Below are 26,769 nucleotides of genomic sequence, written 5' to 3'. Positions count from 1 at the left end.
TGAAGGCTGAAGCCTCTTTTCTTTTCAGCAGAACTTGGACAGGGGCAAGAATGGAAGAAGAGGATGAAAATTCAATCAATCAATCAATCAGTCAGTCGATGGCACTTAACGAATGCTGACAGTGTGCAGAGTAATATTCCAAGCTCTTGAACGAGAGTATAATATGATAGAATTGGTCGATATGACCCCTGCCCTCAAGGAGCAGATAGCTTTGTGAGGGAAGACTGACATTAAAATAAAATATAGATAAGGCAAGCAATGCTGCTCTTCTGAGGACCATACCTGTCATTTAGATTCTGCAGCATCTGGTCCTATAACCTACTCGTGGTGAAACAGGGCAGATGACCAGTCAGTTGTCGCACTTAGCACAGTGCTCTGTACACTGTAAGCACTCAGTAAATGCCAGTGATTGGTTGCAGTTGGTCTTGTGCCCTGATTTTTCTGGGGAAGCTGCCCTCTCCTCACTGGCAGACAGAATGACATTTCAAACTAGTCAGACCCTACAGATGTGGGTGTACTAGATCCTGAGGGAATGAAACAGGATGGGGAAGGGGAAGGACTGGAAAGGGGGAGGGGGGGACTGGAAAGGGGGAGGGGGAGGACTGGAAAGAGAGAGGGGAGGGCAAGCAATGGCTGGTGTAGGAATAGTGGTAACAGACAGCCTGACCTTTTCGTCACATTGTACTGCACAGACGTTTTTCCACCTTCCACTTAAGTATTTCCTATTAACCGAGTAAAGCTCGGCATGCCGAGAGAATCCCCGGGTATAAGCTAATCATAAGCAGGCCGCTTGAGCTGTGGACTTAGGAAAGTACATTATTGTTTCTAAACCATATTAGGTCCGAAGCCAAACTGATAAACATGTCCTGTGTGGCTGCACAAGCTAAATTTTCTTTGATGCTGACAGGTTTGAGTGATGGTGTGTTACAGCAGGGCAAGATTTTAGCCAAGGTCTTGGGGTTATGCAGAACCAGTTTTTATTTCCCTTCATTCTTTTCATGCCATAAGCCCCGTGATGCACCATAACTTTTGTTTTTTTTTTTTTTTTAATTGGAAAAACGTCTGCTTACCCACATATCATTTGAGGTTTTTTGCCACTGTTCCAAGTTTGATTTTCACCCGCCTTTGGAGAGGAATCTGAGCTGAGACTTTGACTCATGATTATTATTCTAAACAATGAATATTATGTAGTGTTTGTGTGGTTTTTAGATTGTTGATATTAAGGCAGCTCTTGTGCCTTAGTCATATCCATTACAAGTCACTTCTGCCTAAAGAGGTCATCGTTAGGACACGCCCAAATTCCCTTACCACATCCTAGTTTCAGGAACCAACACCTCTCTGTATGCAGAGGGACCAAGAGAAACATTTGCTCCGTCTCCCAAACTCGTATTCCCACCCCCTTACCCCAGTCCCACCATCCCCACCTCCCCTCCCCCCACCCACCAAATATTTTTCCATCACTCCTCCTCCTGCAATTCCCCCTAATTTGGGGAGATTTCCTCAGGATAAGTCATATGTAGTACTTGACCTTTTATCCCACTTGTCAAGGTCGCTGGAAACAGTCTGGGTGAACTGCTGAAAGAGTCATTGCTTTAACATTTGTCCTCCTGTGACTCATCTTCCTGTGATCATTCGAGTCACCTCTGGAGATTCCTGGTGGGTGGGTTCCTGGCTCTCTGCCTATGCCTGTGCCAGCACCTCTGCTCCCAGGCAGGCCAAGTCATTGGATTAAAAGTGGCTTCTGGGTCGAAAGGTTTGCTAGTTTATTCTTTCATTGTGAGGCTTACTTAGGTTTTGCTTTTCAGAAAGTCAAAGTTCTGAAGGCAATTACCTATGGAAGAGTGTTCCAGTTAATTCTGGAAAGCATCTCTGTAGGGAAGGGACATGCCTTCATGATGTTCTAAAGAGTTCCTAGGATGATACCTGGCACATTTTGGGAACTTGGTTTATAATAATAGGAAGTGCTGTTGTATGTGTTGACTGAAGGTCTCAGAGACTAAAAATAATAGCAGTTCAAGGCACCTTGAGATGCCAAATGATAGTTTATCATATATACAAACTGAAGATGAAGCAAAGGTGCTTGGGAACACATTTCACTTTAAAGCATTTGCTATGAGAGAGGTAATAATACTTACAAAAATAATACATATTTCCAGGTTAAAATTAAAATGATGTTTTTTAAACATGTATTTGTGCTAAGTGCATGAGTAGGTACATGGTTATGAGATTTGGACATATCATCAGTGTTTTTCATTGAGTACCTACTATTTGCAGAGTACTCTACTAAGCTCTTGGGAGAGTACAACAGAACTGGCAGACACTTTTCATGCCCACAACAAGCTTACAGTCTAGAAGGAATGATCACACAGTGCCTGTGTCACACTGGGCTCACAATCTATTTCTTCCCCATTTTACAGATGAGGAAACTGAGGCCAAGAGAGGCTGAGCAACTTGCCCAAGGTCATAGTGTAGGCCAGGGACACAGCCAATCAGTCATATTTAGTGAACACTTTCTGTGTGCAGAGCACTGTACTAAGCACTTGGGAGAGTACATTATAACAATGTAACAGACACATTCCCTTTCCACAATGAGCTTACAGTCTAGAGCTCTGGCACCATAAAGTTGTCGTGCATGTGTGATATTCACACTGACTGTGGCTATAATTCTCAGCAATCCCAAGGGGTTTGTGATATTTGTGACATATTGGCAAAGACTCTAGGAATGAGGTTAGCCTGTCCACGTAGTAGTTTGGTGTGGGTCCCAGAGTACTAGGACTCCAACACCTGGGCCCCCAACTTTTAATCCATGACAGGTTCTACATCTCAGAGTTGCCATTAGCCAAAGTTAATGTCAAACCAACTTGTGAATCCTACTCTTCCTTCTTCTCCAGTTGCCTCGACATAAATCTTCAACTAGTTCAGTCCTGTGTAAGCCCCTATAACTCCCTAGAATTTCTTCTCACTGATATCACCACTCCAAACAAAGGTGGATAGAAAAGAGTAAGAATTGGGCCTCTTGAAATGTAGCTACTATTTTGTCAACACATTATAATATGTCTTTGAGCAGAGGTGAAGGGAAGCAGAGTTATCTGGAAGGACACACCAATAAACCAGTAAGTGCCTCTGTGACCATTTGAATATGAATTATTTATCAAGTGACAGATTTCCCCGACTTGGGCAGTGAGTCTACCCTGGCTCTGGGTGGGGGAGGGGATATGGCCCGTCCTGGCCTGGGGATTAGTGGATTCCCTCGTTGGGCTTCAGACTGAGGCAGAATAGCTCTCACAATACCCCACCACACCACCACCATCACACAACCTCGGCGGCAGCAGCAGTTTAAAATTACCTTAATAATAATGGTATCATTTGTTAAGCACTTACTACATTCCTACCACTGTATTAAGCAATGGGGTAGATACAAGATAACCAGGTCCCACATAGGGCTCACCTTCTAAGTAGGAAGGAGAACAGGTATTCAATCCCATTTTTCAGATGAAAGAACTGAGGCACAGAGAAGTTAAGTGACTTGCCCAAAGTCACATACCATGTAAAGTGGTGGAGCCAGGATCTTCTGACCACCAGGCCTGTTCTTTTTCCGCTAGGCCACACTGCTTCCACCTTGCCCCTCCACCCCCTCCCCATAAGACATCCTCTTGCCAGTGACAATTTTCAATTTCTGCCCAACCTAGTAAGTAAATATTTTTATTGCCGCCCTCATTTCTGGAGCACATTCCTTCTAAATCTTCATAATAGTATTTTTTTTCAGCCAAATGACAACTCCTTGTTTGCGTTAAATATTTCACATCATCAGCTCACTAGGGCTCTAGCAACTTTTAAGCACATTCAACTACTCTGAGTTCACCAAAATCCCAAGGCTACTCTATCTTCAGAAAATTGTGGAAATTAATTAAGACAAAGAAATAAAAAACTGAATTTGGAAAGCCAATAGGTCCTTTGGGAGACTGATAGAGTATGGCAACAATGCTCCATTATAAACAAATGTCTACAAGCTTGTAATAGTGTTCAACTGCCTGTATTTTAATTACTAAAATGTATGAAGAGCAAAACACATTACTAAGCATTGGGGTGATTTATAAGAAAACCCAATTAAAAGAAGGTTGTTGGCCCCCAAGCATCTCGCTAACTAAAGTACCTGAGATCATACACATAAAACAAAAGACTGTAAATGCAAACAGTGAGAACAAGTTAAAATTCAACAATAGAAATATCGCCAGCAAAAAACCAATCAGGTAAATAAACATCACTTGGAGGAGTTGGTCTTTGGTATCTCATAGTGCTGGTTGGTCACATCATCAGCTCATTAGGGCTTGAGCAGCTTTTAAGCACATTTGGCCACCCTGAGTTCACCAAGATCCCAAGGGTACCCTATCTTCCGAAAATTGTTGAAAATTGAATTAAGAAGACAGCTTCTAAAGGTTGATTATGTGTGCTTGGCTCCTGAGGTGTCAGGTGGGAGAGTGGAGGCTTCCCTGGCTACCAGGTGACCCTTAACCTCCCTGCAGCCCAGAAGCTCCAAAACATGCAGGCATTGACCGCTGTGGCTCCACACTTCTGCCCAAACTCAGCTCCAACAGGGAGTAGGGCCTATCTCCCAGAATGTCAGGTGGGAGAGGGCAAGCAACCATATTGTCTGTGAAACCAGCACCTACTATTAAAAGACATATCTGATCTCTTGTGCAGTTTCATCACCATCTCCTCCAAACCAAACTGAACATGTTGTTGTGGGTATGAATTCCTGGAGTCCAGTTGCTTCACCAGCATTGCGTCAGTCAGTCAGTCAGTCAATTATATTTATTGAGCACTTACTGTGTGCAGAGCACTGTACTAAGCTCTTGGGAGAGTACTATACAATGATGCTCACTATCTCACAGCTTTTCTGAAAGGAGCAGATGAGGAAAATGAAAGATAGTTGAATACACTAACACCACCTCTGAACAGTGAACTCAAAGGGGATCTATACAGGTGGGGAAGGCAGAATATATTGTTAAATAGCATAATGAAACATGTAGATGTATAATATGTAAATATGCTGTGCAAACTAGTGGAAGGAGCACAGGACAGGGGATGGGAGGTCAGGATTCTAATCTCAGCTCTGCTACTTGCCTGCTTCTGTGGCCCTGAGCAAGTCACTTAACTTATCTATGGCTCAGTTTCTTCCTCTATCCTCCTTCTTAGACTGGGAGCCCCATCTAGGTCAGGAAATGTGTCTGATTGATTGTATCTACCCAAGCCTTTAGCCCGTTGCTTGACACATAGTGAGCCCTTAACAAATACCAGTTATTATGTAGCTCACATAAGTGGGTAGGGACAATCAATAGTTCAGTTTGGGAAGGGAATGTGTCTATCAACTCTGTTACAGTGAACTCTCCCAAGTAATTAGTACAGTGTTCTGCACATAGTAAGTGCTCAATAAGTATGGTTGATTGAATAGCATCATCTTCAAAAATAAGATCTTTCTAGATAGATGCAGCATAGAAAAAGGGACAGCAGCAGTCTTTGCTTTTGAACCACACACTAATGGCCATATAGTCATATGTGAGTATGGCTGAAGAGACCAATTCAAGACTGGATGCATTGTTTTAGTTAAGAACAGATTCTTGATATTCTAAATAGTTTGCCTTCTAGGGTCAACCATGACATCACAACAGACTGTTATGAAACATCAGCAACAGATAGAGCATTCCTGAATGAAGCGAGCAGGAGAGGGTTGCCCTCCTTGAGCATAGACTTCAGGCACCAAGCAGGCTGAGGTGTCATGAGATGGATTTGAAAACAGGGACAAGCACCACAATAGTGAGAATCAGTCAATCAGTTATATTTATTGAGCTCTGACTGTACAGAACAGTAGCATGGCATAGTGGATAGAGCTCGGGCCTGGGACTCAGATGGTCATAGGTTCTGATTCCAGCTCTGCCACCTGTCTGCTGTGTGACCTTGGGCAGTTCACTTCTCTGTGCCTCAGTTATCTCATCTTTAAAATGGGGATTGAGAGTGTGAGCCCCACATGGGACAGGGACTCTGTCCAACCTTATTTACTTATACCCAACCTAATGCTTAGTACAGTGCCTGGCACATAGTAAGGGCTTAAACAAATACCATAAATATAATAATTATTATTATTGCAATATAACAATGTAACAGGCAGCAGCATGGCCTAGTAGACAGCATTTAGTACAGTGCTTTGCACATAGTAAGCACTCAGTAAATACAATTGGGTGAATAGAGCACATGCCTGGAAGTCAAAAGGACCTGTGTTCCAATCCTGGCTCTGCCACTTGTCTTCTGTGGGATCTTGGGCAATTCACTTACTACCTTTCAGTTACTTCACCTAGAAAATGGTGATTAAGACTGCGAGCTTCATGTACCCTTCAGTTACTACCTTTCAGTTACTTCACCTAGAAAATGGTGATTAAGACTGCGAGCTTCATGTGGGACATGGGCTTTTCCAATCTGGTCAACTTGTATCTCACCACAGTGCTTAATAGAGTGTCTGGCACATAGTAAGTACTTAAATATATTAAAAAGAAATAATTAATGCATCCATGTGGCAAAAGGCAATCTTCAAGCATGGAATAGTGTGAAGGTCACGCACAGGTTCTAAAGGACAGCTGTACCCTTTATGCAGTCTATCTATGGAACTAGACAGTGGGAAGAAAGATCCATCTTCAACTTTCTGAATAAGCTTTCTGCATGAATCCAAATACTGAGTGGGTAAAACCGCTGAGGCTCCCAAAGTACAAGCTAAATATAAGAATAACTTTCCAGAAACTAGCTTGGTTTTATTTTTTTTCCTTGATGCTAGAAAAGGGAAAGACTGTCTTGAGATATTTATGTAAAGTGATGCAGAGGAATAGCATAGCCTAGTGGAAAGATCACGGGCCTGGACGTCAGAGGACCTGAATTCCATTCCTGACTCCATCGCTTGTGGGCTCTTGTGACCTCTGTCAAGGAACAATCTGGAAAATGGGGGTTAAATGCCAGTTCTTCCTTCCCGACTTAAACTGTGAACCCCAAGTGGGACAGGACTGTGCCTGATCTGATTATTTTAGAACAGTGCTTGGCACATAGAAAGCGCTTAACAAATAGCATTATTATTATTACTATTATTATTAATCTTATATCTACTCCGGTCCATAGTTCAGGATGAGGCACAGAATAAGTGCTTAAAAAAATACCTCAGTGATTTCTATGGATTCCCTTGCCTGGTGTACTGTGGTACATAGGCTTTTCCCCAAGAATGACTGTATTTTCAATATATTAGCATTCTGCATAAATAATCACCCTAAATTATGATCAGGGAATTGTTTTGGAGAAATGCTCTGAGCTAACCCAGAAATTCCTGTCCAGCAGACAAGATATGAAGCTGCTGAAGAGAACAGATAGTTTCTTTTCAAAAATTTGATGTGTAACCTGCCTGTGCTTCTTTAAGACAATAGTCTAACTAGAAATGATATGATTAAAGTCCTCTGTGGACGTTCAGATATTTGAAATGAAAATGATGTGCCCACCGAAAAAGGAAAACTCCCACAAGAATACAACCTGTTGCAATTTTGCTCCATTGTGTTTGGATTAGAAATCCATCTGTCACAAAAGCTGATTATGGATTTGATTAGTGCATTTTTCTGCTACTGTGTTCTCTTTCTTTACAATTCTTTGGGAAGACTATGTAGCATGCTTTCTGCCAATGTTTTTATATGTTCATAGTTTGTTATGTTCATAGTTTGTTACGCTCATTATGTTTCTTAACCTTTCAGAAACAAAACTCTGATAGATAAGTGGTTATCAAATAGTTTTTGCATATTTCAAAACTGGGAATTTTCTGAACTGATTGCTTTTTCAAAATGAACTGTCACTGGGATGATCCTGCTCTTTCAAGCCAAACCCTGTCTACCCAGGTCTGATTTCTCTGTACTGAATTCTTATGTGCATAGAGTGAGTCACTAAACATTCCTGAGCCCATTTTCTCCATCTCTAAGATGTCAATGGGCTGGGTAATTTTCCAGCAGTAAGATATTCTGAGGATTAAAGCAATAATTTTTATAAAACATTCTGGATCCTCAGTTGCTCTAGAACCAACTTGTAAGATTAGGCAAATTGGGAGACAGAATGTGCTAAGAAAATCCCCCTTCTGAGATCTTCTTCAGCATTGTTTCCCAATAAAACAATGACAACTTAAAAAAAAAATCAGAGAAGGCAGTCAGGTTTTTTGAGTAGCCAAAAAAGGAGAACCATCTAGGCACCAAACGGTTAGAACATATATCTTCAGGGGTGAGCAAAAATAGATAATCCAAAGGGGAAAAAGTGCAGTCCAACATTCACCAAGTCCCAAAGTATGTTGAAGACAGTAGCAGATAATGCTTTTGTTAATTACAATCCTCACACTGAGATTTCTCAGGAAATCCAGATCCCCATCCAAGAGGCAAAAACTGGTTTCTGTCTCTTCACTAAAGTGTGATGCTCTCCAGTCTAAATAGTTGTTTTCCAAGTTAAATGCCTTGCAGGCCCTTCCCTTGAATTTGTCTAAGAAAAAATCTATTAGCTTATTCAGGAGTGCATATAATACTCAGACTGTTGCCATCTGGTGTCTAAAGAGGATGAAATATTGCCTCTCAGCACATTCAGTTGCCCACCAACTCTCAAATCTCTAAATTCTCATATTGCTCCTTCGATTCCTTTTTTATCAGACTTTTGACATTTGTCATGTAGCAGAGATATGTCACCTTCAGAAACCCCTTTGCCTGTCCTGGGTTGTGTTTTCCAAAAAGGGCCATCTCCACTTTCTGGATTTCTACATAATTCAAGCTTTCTGGCTTATTATATATAGATCACAACTCTCCCTGCATTCAAAGTCCTGGAAAGAAGCATGGCCTGGGAGTCAGAAGGACCTGAGGTCTAATCCCTGCTCCCTCACTTGTTTGCTGTGCACTCTTGGGCAAGTCACTTAACTTCTCTGTGCCTCAGTTCCCTCATCTGCAAAATAGGGATTCAAACTGTGAGCCCCATGTGGTACATGGACTGTGCCCAAATTGATTAGTTTGTATCTACCCCAGCAGTTAAAACAGTGCCTGGTATCTAGTCAGCACTTAATAAATACCTTAAAAAAAACACTTCTACAATCCCACCGTCTCCAATTATTTTGCCAGCCCCCTGAGCCATATCATCCCTTCAGCAACTTTAACACTTTAACCCTTCTTAGTGTTCATGCAGCATTGTTGTACTTAATATTGTATTTTGATCATTCTAGTTGAAAATATCTTTGTCTCCGCTGTTGCAGTCTAAGCTCTTAGTAGGCCAGAAATGTGTGACCTCATTATTCTGTACTTCCCAATCACTTAGTACATTGCATCACACCAAATGGATGTTCAGTAAAGCTACACTACTGCTGCTGCTACTACTAACACTACAACTATTACTGCTACCATTATTAGGCTTATCTGCACTGTCTCTGTTAGGCTGCCTTTCTGATGCTCTTTCTTTATTGAGGAGTCCAAACAAGCTCTAGGATTTGCTTTTTTCTCTTTCCAAAATTCTCCCTTCCGGATCCAGTGCTACATTTTGCTTGCCTTCCCAGTGAGAACCTTACATATGCCTGCCATCTGTAGGACTTTCATCTCTGATCACCATATATCTGCTGTGTACCTCCGCCTATATTCTGTAAAATGTCTCCATTTCAGGCTTGTTCTCTGGAAAGGAAGCCAAGATTTGGGGTTTGCATATAATTCTTTGAAATTTTGTTTGTCCGCATTTGAGGAAGCAACCTACTTTAAGGTACTGGAACTGGGAATCAGGAGGCCTGGATTTGAACTCTGCCACTGGCCTTCTGTATGTCCTTGAGTGGGTCACTTCACTTCCCTGTGCCTCAGTTTCCTTATCCGTAAAATGTGGATAAGGTAGATTGTGAGCCCTGAAAGGGGACAGTGTCTGATCTCAAAGCTTTGTAACTAACTCAGTGCTTAGTGTACAGTAAGTGCTTAATAAATAGTGTTGTTATTATTTCTTTTAAATGAGATGCTGGCTGCAGGAGCAGTGGATCTAATATAAGAAGACTCAAAATCCTACTTGCTCTATGGTCATGGTGTCCAGACCATAGAGTTGAAATAGTGTTGCTCTGTTCTTGGGTCAGCTAGGTTCTCTTCTGCAGCTCTGAGAGACCTGAGCATTTTAAAATCTATAGTTTCTTTTTTTTTGGCATGTCCAAATTTCCCCATTATCAAAATTACCATTACCACTTATACTTACCATTAAACTTATATTTGACTTTTTGTAATGACCTTTTAGGAGAAAAAGTCCTTTTGAAGATCTACCTCATTCATTCATTCATTCAATCATATTTATTGAGCGCTTACTGTGTGCGGAACACTGTACTAAGCGCTTGGGAAGTACAGGTCGGCAGTGTATAGAGACAGACCCTACTCAAAAACGGGCTTATCGTATCCTTATATCCATGAAAGGTGGTTAGGGGACAGGCACATGTTCTCTTTTATGGAGGCAAAAATGAAGAGAAAGGTCTCATAATTGAATGGCTGATTTGGGAATATGATCTTTGACTCTTCTAAATCAGTTCTCTATTCGCCATGCTGTTGCTTCCTCTAGGAAATCATTTTTTTTTTAGCCTTGTTGAACTTCTCCATCCTAGAACTCTTCATTAAAAGTGAATGAGTCCCCAGATCATGAGAAAATACACTTTTGCATTGTTGAATATAGGGCTTTTTCTGATCTCTCTTTTAATTCCTGCTCATTAAAGGTTTGGACTAGGTTTTTTTCTGGGGTGAAAAAAAAAGATCTAAACTTGATCTATTCCCTAGAAATGTTTATCTGGATAAAAATACACTGGCTGAATATTATTTTTAGAAAAAAATATTTAAAATAGAAAAATTGCCCGCTTCAGTGCATATTATTAGCAATGAGCTGTTAGTACATTTTGTAACAGGAAGCTGCTGGTTTCCATTCAAAAGAATTGGGCTTCAGTCAGTAGCATGTCAGTTTGAAAGACCTTCCTTCATTTTATCTGACTTTGCTCCTTACATGACTTCTTGTCAAAACATCTTTGGGGTCTTCAATTTCTAAACCATTGAGCAGTTGGCACACCTGAATTTCTAAAGTTTCTGCTGAAACTGTTTTGGAGAAGGACAAGCCATGTATTTTAAATAGTCTTCTATTCGTTTCTCCCAAGGCATATGGCATTTTACAGCTTGTTGCCTTTGGATTACTGTATGATCAGACATGGTGCTTATTTTAGAACTGGAAGGAGAGAAGAGACATCAATAAAACTCAGGGGGAAAAATCCGTTGTGTGGTTTTAAAATATCTCTGCCTGAGTGGAATGGATTATTTTTGTTTCTTAAAAGTCAGTTGTAGATTTCTCCCAGAGGCAGTGTCTGGGTGTGGGCAATGGAGTGGACTCAGGGCCTGCAAACTGAGGGAGGAGAAGGCTAAGCAGGGCAATTGATGTCCAGAAGTATGTGAGTTGGAAGGTGGAACAGCAGAAAAAGGGATTGTAGGGCCCTGGGGAAACTAGAGTAGCAGTATGTCCTATTGGCAAGATTAGGGGCCCGGGAGTCAGAAGACCTGAGTTTTGATATTGACTCCACCACTTTGCTGCGGACTTTGGGCAAGTCACTTTATTTCTTTGTGCCTCAGTTCCCTCATCTGCAAAATGGGGATTGATTCCCTGTTCTCCCTCCTAACTTAGAACAGGAGCCCTATGTGGGACCTGATAATCTTGTATCTATCCCAGTGCCCAGTACTCTGCTTGGCACAGAGTAAGGGTTTAACAAATTCTGCAATTATTATTATTATTATTAGAGAAGGGTAGCCCTGGTCCCAAGTAGTTTGCATCCACAAGAGTCTTGTTTCAAGTTCTACCTTGAGCCTTCAGTTGTACTCCTCATATCAGTCAACAAATGCTCCAAAAACAAAACCATGAAAATCCCCAACACTACCACCCCTGTCTGGGAGAAAAAGTTGTTATTTATTCACTTGCTGGGGCCTTGGGTTAACAGTAGGTTAACTCTCTCTAATAGCACTTGGTGTGTGTACTGCATGGTTAGAGATGAACAACTTCCATCTGAGATGGGCACAAACTCAATCACATAACTGATCATTATTGAATTCTCTCAGGGCTTTTCAGGAAAATAAAGTCAATCATCCCAGTGTTCTGGTCAGATTCCAAATCCCATAGTTTTATTCTGCCTTAAACTCCCCTCACCCTTTCCACCTCTTCCTGCTTCAGGGAGGCCAATTGTAATTTCCAAAGCCTTTCTGAATGTTGCATCCTGAAGCAAACTGCTCATTTCCTCTTAAGACATCACAGCATTTCAGTGGTGATGGATGTGCCCCTTCAATATACAGCTTCATCCTTCGTGTTTACTCTGACTGTTCAGTAGATATATAAGAAGAAGGCACTGAACTTGAGTTTAACATTTCCTGTTGAAATTTGAGAATTTGGGCTCTTGGCTGTGAAAAAGGAGCAATCCTGTGAATTTGGGACCATCCCAGGAGCACTAATTTTGTTGCATTTTATTTTTAAACCACATCATAGGATTTTAGATGCTTTTTGGTAAGAGCAGAGCTGATTAACTGAGCTCCTGGACTTCTGGAGAAGGCTGCTGGATTATATGCTCATTCTGCAGGCTAGCACCAATGTCCAATCCATTTATCACTTGGGTATTGCAGAAATCAAGGCTGCTTAAAGGCTTTCTGCCCAGACATTGATAGCCTAGGAATCACTTGCTCAGGCAAAAATAACCCTTTTCTATTATCAGAAATTGGGCACAGCAGATTATGAAAGATGCTTTGCATATATGGAAGCAAATTTTACAAAATAAGCATGATACACATCTCTCTCACCAACCTTCCCTAAACTGGGCACCCTTTATCACTGTTTAAATTGCCTGAATGAAAGTTATTTTCCAACACTCCATCTTCCAGATAGCTGTCTGTAAAGTGTCCACAAGGAGCCATTCTAAAGTATACAGGTTTAGGGCAAAGATGCATTCAGTCCAGATGGTCACAGTGGTGCTCATGGTCCTCCGTTAGAATTTAAGATGTTGCCTCGGAACTAAATATATATGATGCCATAGCTACAGCGGAGCTTCATATTGACTGGATGGAGAAGGAGTCTGTTAGAACATAAACATTAAGGGAACATCACTGATTCCCTATAGTCCCCAGAAACACACACTTAAATATGTCATGGTAATAATGATGTGTGGGAATGAAATCAGGGTTCAGAACAGGGAGGGATGGACATCACTGCTCTCAGTGTCATTCCACCCTCCTAAGAACCTTTGGGGTCCCTGTGAGCAGGTCACATAACTCTACCTATCTCTTTCCATTCACTATACCAGGCAGACGTGACTTAAAACCATGAGTCCCATGTGGTACAGGGTCTGTGACTGACCTAATTATCTTGCATCTTTTCTGATGCTTAGCACAGTGCTTAACAAATAGTAGCCCTAAACAAATGACATTATTATCATTATTATTTATGGTATTTTTAAAGTTCTTACTATGTACCAGTCACTGTACCAAGCTCTGGGATAGATACAAGATAATCAGGTTGGACACAGGACATGTCCACATGGCGTTTAGTCTTAATCTCCATTTTAAAGATGAGGTAACTAAGGCCCAGATAAATTAAGTGACTTGCTCAAGGTCACACAGCAGACAAGTGGCAGAGCTGGGATTGGAACTTAGGTCCTTTAACTCCTAGACCCTGCTCTTTCCAATAAGCCACATTACTTCTTTATTGTTGGCTGGGGATGATTATATGACCAACTCTTCCATGAACAATTGCCAACTGCGTAGCATCTCAGCCTCTGGATCCTCAAAAGGAGGAACAGTCACATTCTCAACTTGAAGCAGGTGTCCCCATTAGTGTATAAGATCCTTGTGATCAGGGAACATGTCTTGTGCTATTGGCATTCTTTCCCAAGTGCTTAGTACAGCGCTTTGAACTCAGTAGCACTCTAAACACTTCTGCAATTCCACCTCCTCCAGGAAGCTTTCCTCAAGTAATTATTTCTTCTCCATAGGTCACGTCCTTCCTACTGTTCTCTCAGTTCTTTTACTTTAGTACTTTTCCTCTCACTGCTTCCTCTTTACATATCGTTTTACGTACTCTACTATTTGAGCACTTTTTCCTCATTTTTTTTGTATTTTATTTTATATCCATCTCCTCCTACTCTTCACAGGTAGGGAATATATTCTTTTCTTGTACTCTCCCAGACACACAGTGCAGTGTCCTGCACTCTGTCATAGCTTGGTAAATACTATTGATTGATTTCAGCTGCTGATAATGTAGTATCCTGAGCTTTGGTTTTAAAGTATTGTGAACTTACCCAGGGTGTGGGGATTTAATTATAGTGCTAGTGATTTGTAGAGTGACGCTTGCACTCTCTTGTCCCTGCCAGCTGAATTTCCCCAGGGACACCGGGTACTACAAACAGGTTGACTGGCCAAGAGGTAGCACATTATGAAGTGCATGCGGAGCTTTTTCAATTTTTTTATGAGCAGGATCCATTTAAGACCAAAGGTGACCATAGCATAAGGCCAGTGTGGTGCTGCATTGTCATGACCAGGCAGGTGATAGTTGTCTTTGTACCTTCTATGGTCTTTGTCAGCCATATTAGCAAAATATTTTCCAAGGTTTCTTCTGGGTCTATCCACCGTGTGGAATGGCTTAGGTGTTTTTTGGTCATAAACCTACACCTGTACTAGTGTAGGCCCAACAGATAGAATGAGGTTCTTTCCACTGGGCCAACAGTAGGCTATCACTTTTCCTACACCTGCTCTGCCCCCTTCCACCTTGGACAGGCTTGGGGACTGTCAGAGGGGCGTGGTGAAGGCTCCAGCCTCAGGGCCAGCATCAGGTAGTCTTTGAGGGGTGCACAGCCTTGGGGCACTAAATCAGAGAAGCAGCATGGCTCAGTGGAAAGAGCATGGGCTGGGGAGCCAGAGGTCCTGGGTTCTAATCCCGGATCCACCACTTGTCAGCTGTGTGACCTTGGGCAAGTCACTTAACTTCTTTGGGCCTCAGTTCCTTCATCTGTAAAATGGGGATGAAGACTGTGAGCCCCACATGGGACAGCCTGATTGCCTTGTATCTAACCCAGTGCTTAGAACAGTGCTTGGCACATAGTAAGCACTTAACAAATACCAACGCTATTATTATTACTATCATAAGAGACAGACTTAGTGGTGCGTTTGTGGTGGCCATTAAACATACTACAAGCATCCAGCCTAAGTCTGGACACACAGACTGTGACACACAGTGTCTGTGTTTTCAGGGACCTGGAGGAGAATGCAAAGCTTCTAGAACAAGTGGGCTGGTCGGGGTGCCCATGGAGAAATGCTTTAGATTCAAGGGGTCAAGGCGGTTTTGTACATGACCTCGTCATATGTGGTGCATGCACAGCTTAATGTGATGAGGTCATGCAAAATGTGAGGGAGCACTTTTTCCTGCCTCGGGAAGGGGGTGGCACAGATGTCTGAAGTGAGCCATGCCCCCAAGTTGCATGATGTTCCATGCCCTTAACTCATATGCTTCATAGGGCACTTGTCCATTTAGGGAGCATGAAGTAGTTAAATTCTCTCTGTCTCCCTTCTTTCCCTAACTGTCCATCTCCTTCCCTCCACTCCCAGCAGGCTCTGTTAGTCTGCTTTTTCCAAAAAAAAAATGGGGAGAGTTGAATTCAATGTGTTTTCTGGAAAGCAGAGTTGAGCCATAGAGATTGAAAGGCATTTAAGACTGTGAGCCTGATGAAGAAAAAGAACTTATTCATTCATTCATTCATTCATTCAATCGTATTTATTGAGCACTTACTGTGTGCAGACCACTGTACTAAGCGCTTGGGAAGTACAAGTTGGCAACATATAGAGACGGTCCCTACCCAACAGTGGGCTCACAGTCTAGAAAGCGGAGACAGAGAACAAAACAAAACGTATTAACAAAATAAAATAAATAGAATAAATATGTACAAATAAAATAAATAAATAAATAGAGTAATAAATATGTACAAATATATATACATATATACAGGTGCTGTGGGGAGGGGAAGGAGGTAAGGTGGGGGGGATGGGGAGGGGGAGAAGGGTGAGAGGGGACTCAGTCTGGGAAGGCCTCCTGGAGGAGGTGAGCTCTTAGGGCCTTGAAGGGAGGAAGAGAGCTAACTTGGCAGATGTGCGGAGGAAGGGCATTCCAGGCCAGGGGGATCACGTGGGCCGAGAGTCGACGGTGGCACAGGCGAGAACGAGGCACATTGAGGAGATTAGCGGCAGAGGAGCGGAAGGTGTGGGCTGGGCTGTAGAAGGAGAGAAAGGAGGTGAGGTAGAAGGGGGCGAAGTGATGGAGAACCTTGAAGCCGAGGGTGAGAAGTTTTTGCCTGTTGCATAAGTTGATAGGTAGCCACTGGAGATTTTTGGGGAGGGGAGTAACATGCCCAGAGCATTTATGGACAAAGACAATCCGGGCAGCGGCGTGAAGTATGGATTGAAGTGGGGAGAGACAGGAGGATGGGAGATCAGAGAGGAGGCTGATGCAGTAATACAAACGGGATAGGATGAGAGCTTGAACGAGCAGGGTAGCGGTTTGGAAGGAGAGGAAAGGGCAGATCTTGGCAATGTTGCGGAGCTGAGACCGGCAGGTTTTGGTGATGGCTTGGATGTGAGGGGTGAACGAGAGAGCAGAGTCGAGGATGACACCTAGGTTGCGGGCTTGTGAGACGGGAAGGACGGTAGTGCCGTCAACAGTGATGGGAAAGTCAGGGAGAGGGCAGGGTTTGGGAGGGAAGACAAGGAGTTCAGTCTTGAACATGTTGAGTTTTAGGTGTCAGGCAGACATCCAGATGGAGATGTCCTGAAGGCAGGAGGAGATGTGAGCCTGGAGAGAGGGAGAGAAAGCAGGGGCAGAGATGTAGATTTGGGTGTCATCAGCGTAGAGATGATAGTTGAAGCCGTGGAGGCGAATGAGGTCCCCAAGGGATTGAGTGTAGATCGAGAACAGAAGGGGACCAAGAACTGAACCTTGAGGAACCCCTTCAGTAAGGGGATGGGAGGGAGAGGAGAAGCCTGCAAAAGAGACTGAGAATGAACGACCGGAGAGATAAGAGGAGAACCAGAAGAGGACGGAGTCTGTGAAGCCAAGGTTGGATAGCGTGTTGAGGAGAAGCGGGGGGGTCCACAATGTCGAATGCAGCTGAGAGGTCGAGAAGGATTAGGATAGCGTATGAACCGTTGGATTTTGGCAAGCAGGAGGTCATTGGTGACCTTTGAGAGGGCAGTTTCCATGGAATGTAGGGGATGGAAGCCAGACTGGAGTGCGTCGAGGAGAGAGTTGTCCTTGAGGAATTTGAGGCAGCAGGTGTAGATGACTCGTTCAAGGAGTTTGGAAAGGAATGGTAGGAGGGAGATAGGGTGATAACTAGAAGGTGAGGTGGGGTCAAGAGAGGGTTTTGTATCTACTCCAGCATTTACTGCAGTGCTTAGCACAAAGTAGGCACCTCCCAAATGTCACCATTACTATCATTATTATTAAGGCACCTCATTTTATAGTCTCATTCCTGTCTGAGGGAATGCATAGGATGTTATGGGAGGTCTCCCCTCAGGAATTTGCTCTCACTCCTAATCTGACAAAGACTAAATTTGGCTTTTGGGCATGTCCAGCCCATCTGTTAAATCAGCCATGCTCCTACTGATATGAGAGCCTTGTCAGGCCTGACAGAGTATCTCTGCCATGGGTAAAAGCACCTGCAGGGCTCACTAAACTCGAATCTCTCTATGCATGGGTTCTAGAAGGCTATGTGATGGGCCCAGGCTGTAAATCACAAAAAGATAGATGGAACATGTATGATCAAAACCCGTTAGAAGGCTATTTGACTGCAGAGCTTTGAAGCATCCGCAGCTGAGATTCTGGTCTCTGACCAGGAAGATTTGGCACATTTTGATGAGCTTAGTCATTTACAGGGCTGCTAGCTTAGTGCAATGCCGGTTACTATTTTGCTCACCAGATCCATCTGCTGGTTCATCTGTTCCTCTACTTTGAAACACTTTAGTAGTGCTCAGGCTTGCTGCTAGTGGCAATGGGATGGTGAACTTAATTCAGTTGAGGGCAGAATTTTGACTTAGTAATGGTAATTATGATGTAATAATAATTAATAAATAATTATTGAGTGCTCACTGTGGGCCCAGAACTGTGCACCAAGCAGTGGGATGGATAGAAGATAATCATTCCAGATGCACTCCCTTGAACCACCGGGGGCTTACGGTTTTAGGGGGAAGGGAGAAGAATCATTAAATCTCATTTTACAGATAAGTAAACTGAGTCACAGAGAAGTTAAATGACTTGCTCAAGATCATATAGGAGGCAGGTGTTGGAGCTGAAGTTCTGACTGATGAAGCAGCATGGTCTAGAGGATACAGCACGAGCCTGGGAGCAGAAGGACCTATGTTCTAATTCTGGCTCCTCCACTTATATGTGACCTAGGGCAAGTCACTTAACTTCTCTGTGCCTCTGTTACCTCATCTGTAAATTGGGGATTAAGTCTGTGAACCCCATATGGGGCAGGGTCTGTGTCCAACCAGATTATCTTGTATCTACCCCAGTGCTTAGAACAGTGCTTGAAACAGTAAGCGCTTAACAAATACCATTATTATTATTGTTTCTTTCATCTGCTCAGCATATGGAAAGAAAGAGGAGCCACCTGAAATACTACCAGACTTCAATTTAAGCTAATACAGCCATGCTAGCTGGTAGCTGTGCTGAATTGGGTCTTGCAGAATTGGAGGCCTTATGGAAGTATGCTTGCCAAGCATCTGAACAGATGGATGAGTGGGGGTTTGCAGAATAGGGAAGAGTCAAACCATCAGCTAGAATCTAATTTTAGAGAATCACCTACGTGGGACAGGGCAGCTACTATCTGGAAATTTGGAAAGAGGGGTAGGTCTCCAATACTGTGTCCATATGGGTGACTGGTATCTTTCATTTTCCCACTCTGCCCATGGACTAACTATAGAAGCACAGTTTTGTCCATTGAATACATGGATAATGAATAGGGAACTGCATAGGATAGAATGATGGAAGTCTTTAGTTAAGGGGTTCCTTGGCTCACAGAAGCAACCAGCCACCATTTATGTAGAATCCTTGTGTAGAGACAGCTCAGTCTTTGTCCATAAAAGTTTCTAAAGCTGGTCTTGGGTCAGGCTCCAAAGGATGAGCCCCCTAGATCCTGTGGATTCTGCAGAGCCTGTTCCTACAAGGGATAGATTAGACCAGCATATAGTTAATGATACTAATAATAATTATTGTAATGTTTGTTAAGTGCTTACTATATGCCAGGTGCTGTATTAAGCACTGGGTTAGATACAGAAAAATCAGATTGGACATAGTCCCTGACCCACAAATGCTCACAGTCTTAATCCCCATTTTACAGATGAGGAAACTAAGGCACAAAGAAGTTAAGTGACTTGACCGAAGTCAAATAGCAAACAAGTGGTAAAAGTCATTTGATTCTCAGGTCCATAATGTTTCCACTAGGTCAGGCTGCTTCTCAGTGGAACTCAGTTCTTTTCTTCTCCCTCCCCCATCCCCTGAAGTTTGTCCATTGCCAGGATGAAAGGTAAAGGAAAAAAGAGAGATAAATGACATTTACATATTCTTTGCCTTGAGATGAGCTGAGTTCTGGGAAGATAAAAACCAAAATAGAACTTCTGGAAGGATCCTGTTTGAGCTAGGAAGACTGAAAAGTCCTTTGCTAAGTAAGGGAGGGCCTGTCTTGTGCCAGGCACTGTAGGGACCAAATTTCTTCTACTAGACTAACTTCTGGATTCTATAATCACTCAATGGTATTTACGTTAAGAGCACTTAGTGCTTAGAGGCATACAATAGTGTAGACATTCATTCAGTCATATTTATTGAGTGCTTACTGTGTGCAGAGCACTGTATTAAGTGCTTGGGAAGTACAAGTTGGCAACATATAGAGACAGTCCCTACCCAACAACGGGCTTACAGTCTAGAAGGGGGAGACAGACAACAAAACAAAACATGTGGACAGGTGTCAAGTCATCAGAATAAATAGAGATAAAGCTAGATGCCCATCATTAACAAAATAAATAAAATAGTAAATATGTACAAGTAAAATAGAGTAATAAATCTGTACAAACATATATGCAGGTGCTGTGGGGAGGGGAGGGAGGTAGGGTGGGGGGATGGGGAGGAGGAGAGGAAAAATGGGGCTCAGTCTGGGAAGGCCTCCTGGAGGAGGTGAGCTCTCAGTAGGGCTTTGAAGGGAGGAAGAGAGCTAACATGGCGGATATGCGGAGGGAGGGCATTCCAGGCCAGGGGGAGGACGTGGCCTGGGGGTCAACGGCGGGACAGGCGAGAACGAGGTACAGTGAAGAGGTTAGCGGCAGAGGAGTGGAGGGTGTGGGCTGGGTTGTAGAAGGAGAGAAGGGAGGTGAGGTAGGAGGAGGTGAGGTGATGGACAGCCTTGAAGCCGAGAGTGAAGAGTTTTTGCTTGATGTGTAGGTTGACTGGTAGCCACTGGAGATTTTTGAGGAGGGGAGTAACATGCCCAGAGCATTTCTGCACAAAGATGATCCGGGCAGCAGCGTGAAGTATAGACTGAAGTGGGGAGAGACAGGAGGGTGGGAGATCAGAGAGGAGGCTGATGCAGTAATCCAGTCAGGATAGGATGAGAGATTGAACATGAGATGAGAGGAAATGAGAGATTGACATAATCCCTGCTCTCAAAACTCTTATAATCTAGCAATAGATTAAATATGCCCAAAGTGAAATATTTTCCTTGTCCAACCTAAATACAGGGGAAGGGCTGTATAAAGAGAAGAAGAAACAGAGGAGAGAAGAAGCAGTGTGGCTCAGTGGAAAGCACACGGGCTTGGGAGTCAGAGGTCATGGGTTCTAATCCCTGCTCCGCCACTTATCGGCTGTGTGACTTTGAGCAAGTCACTTAATCAATCAATCAATCAATCAATCGTATTTATTGAGCGCTTACTGTGTGCAGAGCACTGTACTAAGCGCTTGGGAAGTACAAGTTGGCAACATATAGAGACGGTCCCTACCCAACAGTGGGCTCACAGTCTAGAAGGGGGAGACAGAGAACAAAACAAAACATATTAACAAAATAAAATAAATAGAATAGATATGTACAAGTACCTCATCTGTAAAATGGGGATTAAGATTGTGAGCCCCACATGGGACAACGTGATCACCTTGTATCCCCCCAGCACTTACAACAGTGCTTTACAAATAGTAAGCACTTAACAAATACCATTATTATTATTACATAGCAAGTAGGATCCCACTGTGTAGAGATTAGTGTCTATGGCACAAAGAGTCAAGGGAGAGAGATCCCTGTTTTCCAGTCATAGAATACATAAATTGAGAAGTGAGAACTCATTAACCTTGAGGTTACAGTCAGCTTGTTCCTTAAAGATTGAACCAAAATGATATCTTTAGATCTAGAAGAACAGCCTGGCCTAGTGGAAAGATCATGGAACTGGGAATCAGAGGACCTGGGTTCTAATTCTGACTCCGCCTCTTGTTTGCTACATGACCTTGGGTAAGTCACTTAATTTTTCTGTGCTTCGATTCCCTCATCTGTAAAATGAGGATTAAATACTACTCCCTCCAAGTTAGACTGTGAGCCCTATGTGGGACAGGGATGGTGTCCAAGCTGATAAACTTGTATCTATCCCAGTGCTTGACATGTAATAAACAAATAACATGAAAAAGGACAGTGAGACCTAGTGATAATATGAGTTTTCCTGAATTTATATACTCTTACTGTGCAAAATTTCATCTGTGTATTTACCACAAGAGAAATGTTCATTACCTTTGTCTGGGGAATAAAGTAAGTCATAATAATAACTGTGGCATTTGTTAAGCACTTACTATGTGCCAAACAATGAACTAAGCAGAGGAGTAGATGCAAGATAATATACAAGATAATCAGGTCCCACATGTGGTTCACCTTCTAAGTAAGAGCAAGAACAGATACTGATCCCCATTTTGCAGAGGAGGCACAGAGAAGTTAAGTGATTTGCCCAAGATCTAACAGCTGGTAAGTGGTGGAGTTGGGATTAGAAACCGGGTCTTCTGGCCCACAGGCCCATCCCTTTTCCAATAGGCCATGCTGCTTTATGAAACTCATGCTGTATCATAAGATTCTCATGCCAGTTTCCTTCCTTGGAGGTGGTAAGATTGGAGGTGATTTTAAACTGACTGTATTTGGAGTCCTGTTGGCAGTTTGCCAAGTGGTAGAGGCATTTTACCTTCCTCAGGCTGAAATACCCGAGCCTGAGCTCAGGTGAGGAGCCAAACTTTGCAGGGCTCAACGGTACTTTCAAGGGTAGGTGAAGTCTCACAAAGATTGGACCAAGCCTTTTGGAATCCATGACACCGTGGAGGGACAGCATTAGAAACAGCAAGCTGAGCTGATTGGGAGGGAGAGAGGTTGAGTAAGGTAGATTACTGAGGCATGGGTGGCAGGCATCCAGATAGGAGAGGGCCAGGGATTTGGCTGTTCCTGAACCTGGATTTGCACTTGGTACCTAGACGCACAAGACACCGTTCAGTCAATGCTGTTGCCTGCTGCTGGAATTTTGACAGGCGCTGAGAGCTCTTCTGGAGCATATGCAGGTAGGTTTGGAAAATCACCAGAGAGGAAAAAGTAGGTAGACAACTGAGAAGTGCCCCACTTTGGGGCATATTGAATGTGAGGTACCTGCAAGGAAGCAGCGTGGCCTAGTGGATAGAGCCTGGACCCGGGAGTCAGAAGGACCTGGGTTCTAATGTTGGCTCTGCCACTTGTCTGCTGTGTTGGGCTTCTTTTTGTTTCACTTCTCTTCGTCTTGGTTTCCTCATCTGTAAAATGGGAATTAAGAATGTGAGCCCCATGTGACACAGGGACTGTGTTCAACCTGATTAGCTTGTATCTATCCCAGTGCTTAGTACAGTGCCTGGCACATACTAAAACACTTAACATAAAAAGGAATCAGGAGAAAATCTCCACCTGCTTCACTCTGGTGCTACTGGGGTGGGGCAGTGTAGTCCAAAGATGCACTTTCCTGGCCACTGGTGTATCCTAAGTTATGAACAGATAATAATAATAATAATAATGATGGTATTTGTTAAACACTTACTGTGTGCCAAGCACTGTTCTAAGCGCTGGGGTAGATACTAGGTAATCAGGTTGTCCCATATGGGGCTCACAATCTTAATCCCCATTTTACAAACCAGGGAATTGATGCACAGAGAAGCTAAGTGACTTCCCCGAGGTCACGCAGCAGGCAAGTAACTGGGATTAGAACCCATGACCTCTGACTCCCAAGCCTGTTCTCTTTCCACTAAGCCACGCTGCTTCACGGGGGTCATTAAACAGAACTAACTGAATTCCCATGAATGCTACCCCTGCAGTTTGGATTGGACACCCCTATTTCCAATTGTCCTTTTCCTCAGACCCTACCACTCTCAAGAGCAAGCATTGAAAGGTTCCTAGGCAACCATATGAATTTTACCAGATTCGCTCCTTTTTCCTCCCATATCCATGGGAGGGAGTAGATTGTAATCAAAACCGGACATATATGGATCACTTGATTGGTACCTACAGCATAGTGCCAGGAGAGGGATACCTACAGAAATTGGGCCTACTTCCAAGTAAAGAGGGGAAAAACATGTTCCTTTCACCTAGCTGTATCCCTGCCTTATCCCACTGGCACAATGACCTTCAGCCCCTCCCAGACTGGTATTGTGAAGCTGTCCCTTGGAGTCAGGATGAATGGAAGTCTGATTCTATGTGTGGAAGAGGAGGAGGAGGTGAAGGAGGAGGTGGAGGAAGAGAGTGAAATAACTGACAGTCCTGTGTGTCCCAAGGGCATTTCTTGGCCTTGGTAATAATTTCTCTTTCAACAATGTTGGCCTGGCTCTTGGCAGGGCTATGGAAAGCCATTCACAAATCAGCCAGACTTCCCCACCCACACGGTCAAAGATTTGAGCCAAGGGAGCCCTTGAGTGGGGGGAGGTAGTGGCATTGGAGCTGTATTGTCGGTGGTGTTGCAATGCTTTTCAATAGCCCCATTGAGAGTCTGTGTTGGACAACAATCAGCCTCCCCCCCCGGCTTGTTCAGCAGGGGCTGAGGTGGCAGGGCTTGATTTGGGTCATGGCTTGTGCTGAGGCCAGATGCTGATCTGAAAGGAATGGGAGCCAACATACTTTGCGTGCTTCAAAATGCCAGCTCTGTTTAATGGAGAGCAGCTGGTGGAGTACCATGTAGAGCATTGATTCCTTCATCTCTGTTTAATGAAGAGCACCATGTAGAGAACTGATTTCTTCAGTTCTGTTTAATGGAGAGCATCATGAGGGCACCACTTAGAACAGATTCCTTCAGCTCCGTTTAATGGAGAGCACCATGTAGAGCGTTGTTTCCTTCAGTGTCTCAGTAGAAGCATTGGGAATTTGTTCCAGAGGCCACTCAGCAAGACAGTGCTCAATATTTTTCCTCCATTTTCTTTTCCCCCTGATCCTTGACCACCACATGCTATTGCCATTCTGCGTTTCGATGTAGCAATTGCACAAGTTCTGAGTAGGTCATTTTTCAAGCCCTTTTGGGCGGGGATGTTTCCACTAACTCCATTGTATTGTACTCTCCCAAGGGCTTAGTGCAGTGCTCTGCACAAGGTAAGTGTTCAATAAATATGATTTATTGACTGACTGAGGGGCACACATCTACAGCCAGACATAGGTGGTTGTCTTTCCTCAGTGCCAGGAGCAGGGGTAACATTTTATACCCCTTTGTCTTCTCTTTCCTGGATTAACCACTGGAGGAGAGCATGCCTCTGTCTTCCCTAGGGAATATTGACTTCCCTGGGGTAATCCAGATTTCTCTCTATATGTACACCTGCTGACCCAGTGAAGGTTATCTCTGACCCGCTGTGATTACTACCATAAATCAGGCTACTGGTCTTCAATCCCCTAGAGATTACCCTTGTCCCTGGGAAGAGTTCATTCAAATAAAACCTCTAAATAGGAAAGAAAGATCTGCATTTGAAATTTGGGGATTTGATTATTTCTATGAACTGTATTTCCTTTTTGGGTTTAAAGTCCAACTTGTGGACATTTTCATTACCCACTTAAACTTTTGTGTTTACCGATGCCAGTATAAGTTTTTGCAGTGGCACAAATATTGATTTTCAAAACAAAAGAAACTGTGGAGTAGAAGAGAGTTTCTTAAGAGAAGACTCTCTCCTATTTAGACTGGGAGCCCCATGTGGGACAGGGATTGTGTCCAACCTGACTATCTTGGGTCTACCCCAGCACTTAAAACAGTGCACTTAGCATATAGTAAGCACTTAACAAATACTATTTAAAAAAAGAAGACCAGAGATTGTTTGTCTTTGTTCTTAGAAAGCAAATTGTCAGTTGGTTGGCATGCCACACATAGGGTTTGCTAGAAAATCAAAATGTCTTCTTTGGTTTCTTTTTTTTTCTTTTCAGATGTTACTTGTAAAATGTTTCCCGTGTATCAGGCATTGTACCTAGAACTGGGGCAGACACAATATAGTTGGGTTGGACACACCACCTGTCTCACATAGGGCTCATAGTCTGTCTTAGGAGAACACTGATTTTTAATAAAGTAGTTGGTTTTTCTTTTCTGAGGGCAAATAAACTGAATGTGATAGAATAAAAATAATAATGATAATATTATTTGTTAAGCACCTACTATGTGCGAAACCCTGTTCCAAGCAGTGGGGAGGGTACAAGAAAATCGTAGAGGGCACAGTCCCTGTCCCACATGGAGCTCACAGTCTGTCTTAGGAAAACATTGATATGTAATAAGCTATTGTTTTCTCCTCTCAAAGGGAAAATGGTCTGAATGTAATTGAATAATAATGCTAATAATATTTGTTAAGCACCTACTATGTGACATAACCTGTTCTAAGCACTGGGGAGGAAACTCAGGTAGGACACTGTCCCTGTCCCACATGGGGCCCAGAGAAAGGAGCACAGATATGTTAACCCCATTTTACCAATGAGGATATTGAAGCCCAGAGAAGTTGTGTTGTGTCATTATCACACAGCAGGCAAGTGGTGAAACTGAAACTAGAACCAAGGTCTTCTGAGGCCTATGGTCTTTCAATCAATCAATCAATCATATTTATTGAGCGCTTACTGTGTGCAGAGCACTGTACTAAGCGCTTGGGAAGTACTTTCCCTAGGCAACACTGGTTCATCAAGTATTTAAGTACTTGAGCATCAAACTATAAGCTAAAATTTCCTTACAGTAATTTCAGGTGTTGGCTTCTCTGTCCTAAGATGCTAGACACTAAAGGCTATTATATTTGCCTCTCACGTGACAGGGATGCTGTCATTCAGAACAAGCTTTTATTTCGTACTGTAATACATGCAGGAATTTTATCCTGCAGAAACCTCTGTCTTGTGTGAACATTCAACATCTCCACCCACCCACAGACAGATCCATCAATAAAAGTATTTGCTGAGTGCCAACTGTGTGCACATCACTGCACCAAGCACTTGGGACAGTACAATGTGATGATGATCAATATAATAATAATTATTATTATTATAATTATGATGATGATGGCATTTTTTAAGCGCTTACTATGTGCAGAGCACCGTTCTAAGCACTGGGGGGAGATACAAGGTGATCAAGTTGTCCCACGTGGGGCTCACAGTCTTAATCCCCATTTTACAGATGAGGTAGCTGAGGCTCA

The 26,769-nt window shown here is 43.1% G+C and overlaps 1 protein-coding gene across 2 annotated transcripts in view; it reads left to right on the top strand.

Moving 5' to 3' along the window:
- The window catches only part of NAV2 (neuron navigator 2), a 361,092-nt gene that overhangs the window by 1,484 nt on the left and 332,839 nt on the right, over positions 1 to 26,769 (top strand). The window lies entirely within an intron of this gene.

The sequence above is a fragment of the Tachyglossus aculeatus genome, chromosome 22, assembly GCF_015852505.1.
Source record: "Tachyglossus aculeatus isolate mTacAcu1 chromosome 22, mTacAcu1.pri, whole genome shotgun sequence".
Taxonomy (NCBI): Eukaryota; Metazoa; Chordata; class Mammalia; order Monotremata; family Tachyglossidae; genus Tachyglossus; species Tachyglossus aculeatus.
The sequence above is the reverse complement of the archived record's forward strand: the minus strand, read 5'-3'. Positions and strand labels throughout refer to the sequence as shown.